The sequence below is a fragment of the Gekko japonicus genome, unplaced genomic scaffold (genome assembly GCF_001447785.1).
Source record: "Gekko japonicus isolate JY-2015 unplaced genomic scaffold, Gekko_japonicus_V1.1 scaffold1096, whole genome shotgun sequence".
In the NCBI taxonomy this organism is placed as follows: domain Eukaryota; kingdom Metazoa; phylum Chordata; class Lepidosauria; order Squamata; family Gekkonidae; genus Gekko; species Gekko japonicus.
This window is the reverse complement of record NW_015161985.1, coordinates 232,735-237,357: the sequence shown is the minus strand read 5'-3', so window position 1 is coordinate 237,357 and position 4,623 is coordinate 232,735.

Sequence of the window (4,623 nt, the reverse complement as noted above, 5' to 3'; positions counted from 1 at the left end):
AACCGCTCTAACTGTCAGGAAGTTCTTCCTTAATGCTGAGCCGAAAACTCTTCTGATTTAATTTCAACCCTCTGGTTCAGGTCCGACCTTCTGGGGCAACAGAAAACAACTCCGCACCATTCTGAGATTAGGCAGGTGGCAGTCCAGGACAGGGCCTTTTCAGTTGTGGCACCAAAACTGTAGAACTTTCTTTCCAGGGAGATTCATCTACCCCTTCCTGTTGCCCTCTTCCGCCAGCAGGTGAAGCCCTTTTTGCTTTGTTTTCCGTTCCCTCAGGGATCCTGCTTTCCTAACCAGCATTTTAATTGTTGTCTTTACTCTCTGGGTCACCTTCTTCTCGCCTTGACACAGAGAGCACTCCACCTTTCTGTGTTATATCTCTGAGGATGCCAGTCACAGCTGCTGGCGAAATGTCAGGTCCTACCATGCCAAGACCACGGCCAGACAACCCGGAAACTCCACAACAACTAATGAACTATGGCCGTGAAAGCCTTTGGCAACATACAGAAGGCATGAAACTCTGTCGGGCTTTGATTAACCCTGCCCCTTTCTAATTCCAGCTCTGCCGGGCCATCCAAGGCCAAATGGTTGCTAACTCAGACCTGTGTTCAGGTCTTCTATTATCCAGAAAATGCTGGAAGACAAAACACTTTATAATTAGTGTGTGCCGGTCGGCGCTTCCCCAGTGCATCCTGGGAACCTGTAGTGTGCAAAAAGGCTGCTGGTGAACCTGAATTACAGTTCCCAGGGGAGACACAGGGACCGATTTCACACAAGAGCTGCGGGCCTCCCTTTGCCCTGCTTTTATTGGTCAATTTCCCACTCGAAGCCATGCGGCCACATTTCGACCCGCGGCCTCGCCCAATTTCCCCCGCGGTTTTGTGATCCTCAAAAAACAGAATCACGAAACTGCAGGGAAAATCGGGCGAAGCCGTGGGTAAAAATGCAACCGCGTGGCTTCGAGTGGGAAATTGACCAATAGAAGCGGTGCAAAGGGAGGCGTGACCGCGGCACAGCTCTTGTGTGAAATCGGTCAGGGATATAGGTTGTTTAGATCTTCACTGTGGAGTTTGCCCCCCCCAGACCCCCCCAGGGGCCTTTTTTGGCCCAATCTGCATCTAGCATTTGCTCCATCGTTTTACCAAACCCCGAACGGCCATAAAACGGCCATAAATCTATGCAGACCGTTCCATAAAAAGGAGAGATGAACAAAGGGAAGGCGGCAGGCAGTCTGGACACCGCCATAAAATACGACCATCAATCAACGTGAAAGTGGCATGCAATGCAGAGGGGAATTTCTGCTCCAGCGTGGATTTGGTTAAGACAGCAGAGCAAATGCTAGATGCAAAATGGGCCTTTCTGCCATAAAGAGCTTTGATTTCCTGGGTGGCCTATTTACAGGCCCTGCAGTGCCCCCTTGTGGCTAGCCTCCACATTACTCCTCTCCCTACATACATACATAGACCTTTATTGGCGATCTGGCTGCGACATCTGTCACCCCATTGATCGCCAGGGTTGATTCGGCTGATCTGGCTGGCTAGGTGGGTGTCCCCTACCTCCCTCACCACTTAGGGTTGCCAAATCGATTGTGGCCGGGAGCGGGGGGCTCCCGGCTGGCGTCAACTTCCTGTATGCGCGCGCGCTGCATGTGCATCACCCAGAAGTGACTTCACACGCTGGGGGCGGGGCCACACCATTTGAGGGGAAAACCCTTTGTTTTCCCCTCAAATGGCATGGCTCCGCCCCCAGCGTCCGACGTCACTTCCGGGTGACGCGGATGCGGGGGTGGGGCTTCCCCTGGACCCCGATTCCATGGGAGCGGGAATCGGGGCTCGAAACCGGAGGGAATTCCGCCCCCCCGGGGGCATTTGGCAGCCCTATCACCGCTCCATGTGCGTCCCTCCCGAAGCTGCACGCTCGGTGGAAGAGGACGACCATCCAAGATAGAAGGAGTGTACCGTTCTTCGGTCAAGGGTATACGATAGCTGCACTCCCCTGCTAGATACTCCTCTCCCTCCCGTAGGACGGGACTGAAATTGTCGGAAGAAAAAAAACATACATAGCCGTTGCTTCTGACATATGGCGACCCTGTGAATTAGTGACCTTGAAAGTGTCCTTAGAGCTCCCGTCTCTAGTTCCAGCTCCTGCCAACCTAGCAGTTCGAAAGCAAGAAATTGCAAGTGGATCAATAGGTACCACTTCGGTGGGAAGGGAACAGTGTTCCATGTGCCTTGGTGTTTAGTCATGCTGGCCACATGAGCACGGAAACGTTTTCGGAAAGCGCTGACTCTTCGGCTTGGAAACGGAGATGAGCACCGCAACCCTAGAGTCGGATTCGACTGGCTTTCGAGCAAGGGAAACCTTCACCTTCACCTCCAAACTGTCCTATCCTGAACAGCTTTACTCAGGTCTTGAATCCCGAGGGCCGTGGCTTCTTTGATGGAGTCAATCCACCTCACGTTGGGTCTCCCTTTTTTTCTGCTGCCTCCTGCTTTTCCTAGCATGATTGTCTTTTCCAGGGACTCCTGTCTTCTCATAAGGTGACCAAAGTTTGATCGCCTCAGTTCCTCTACCTTAAGGAGTCTCAAAGCGGCTTACAATCGCCTTTCTCGTCCTCTTCCCACAACAGACGCCCTGTGAGGCAGGTGGGGCTGAGAGAGCTCTGAGAGAAACTGCTCCTGAGAGAACTTGTGACTGACCCAAGGTCACTCCAGCAGCTTCATGTGGAGGAGTGGAGAATCAAACCCAGTTCTCCCAGATTAGAGTCCGTGCTCTTAAGAAGAGGATTGGATTTGTACCCCGCCCTTCACTACCCGAAGGAGTCTCAGAGCGGCTTACAGTCTCCTTCCCCTTCCCCTCCCCATAACAGACACCCTGTGAGGGAGGTGGGGCTGAGAGAGCTCTCCCGAGGACTGCCCTTGAGAGAACAGCTCTGAGAGAACTTGTGACTGACCCAAGATCACCCAGCTGGCTGCATGTGGAGGAGTGGGGAATCGAACCCGGTTCTCCCAGATTAGAGTCCGCTGCTCTGGACCACTACACCAAACTGGCTCTTGATCTAGCATAAGTAATTGCTGGCTTGTTGTGACCCTATGAATTAATGTCCTCCAAAAACATCCTACTGTTAACAGCTTTTCTCAGGTCCTGCGAACCGAGGGCCTTTGTGGCTTTCTTGGTTGAGTCAGTCCACCACATGGTCAAGTCCAATGTTCCCTCTAAGCTGAGTTAGTGTGAGCTAGCTCATAGTTCTTTAGAAGAAGAGATTGGATTTATACCCCACCCTTCACTACCCAAGGGAGTTTCAGAGTGGCTTACAAACTCCTTTCCCTTCCCCTCCCCACAACAGACACCCTGTGAGGTAGGCGAGGCTGAGGGAGCTCTTGACAGAAACGGCTCTTTTTCATCCAGCAGGTGCAAGTGGAGGAGTGGGGAATCAAACCCGGTTCTCCCAGATTAGAGTCCGTGCACCCAACCACTATACCAAACCATCTCACACACTTTTGTCTTAGCTCAGGAAGGAGGGCTCCAGAGCAAACTAATGTATGCAGTAGCCCAGTCGCTTGTTCACAACTTTAAAGCCAGTAGCTCACAAAGTTGAATTTTTGCTCACAAGACTCCACACCTTAGAGGGAGCATTGGTTGGGTCTTCCTCTTTTACCGCTGCCTTCCACTTTTCCTAGCACTATTGTTTTTTCCAGTCATTCTTGTCTTCTCATAATGTGACCAAAGTACAGAAACCTCAGTTTAGCCATTTTAATTTCTAGGGAGAGTTCTGGTGCTATTTGATCTGGAAACCACTGACTTGTCTTTCTGTTGGTCCACGGTATCCCTAAAACTCTCCTCTGACACCACAGTTCAAAGGAATCCACTTTCTGTTAGCTTTCTTCACTATGCAGCTTTTACGCCCATAAATGAGGAATACTGTGGCACGAATACTGTGAGCCTGTTCGTGGGGAGGGCCGGGTAAAAATGTTAAAAATAAATAAAGAAATAAAGAAATCGATGCCGAATACTGTGGCATGAATTCTCTTGATGCCGAATACAGTGGCATGAATTCTCTTTATGCCGAATACAGTGGCATGAATTCTCTTGATGCCGAATACTGTGGCATGAATTCTCTTGATGCCGAATACAGTGGCATGAATTCTCTTGATGCCGAATACAGTGGCATGAATTATCTTGATGCCGAATACTGTGGCATGAATTCTCTTGACGCCGAGTACTGTGGCATGAATTCTCTTGATGCCGAATACTGTGGCATGAATTCTCTTGATGCCGAATATTGTGGCATGAATGATCTTGATGCCGAATACTGTGGCATGAATTCTCTTGACGCCGAATACAGTGGCATGAATTATCTTGATGCCGAATACTGTGTCATGAATTCTCTTGATGCCGAATACTGTGGCATGAATTCTCTTGATGCCGAATATTGTGGCATGAATGATCTTGATGCCGAATACTGTGGCATGAATTCTCTTGACGCCGAATACAGTGGCATGAATTATCTTGATGCCGAATACAGTGGCATGAATTATCTTGATGCCGAATACTGTGTCATGAATTCTCTTGATGCCGAATACTGTGGCATGAATTATCTTGGTGCCGAATACTGTGGCATGA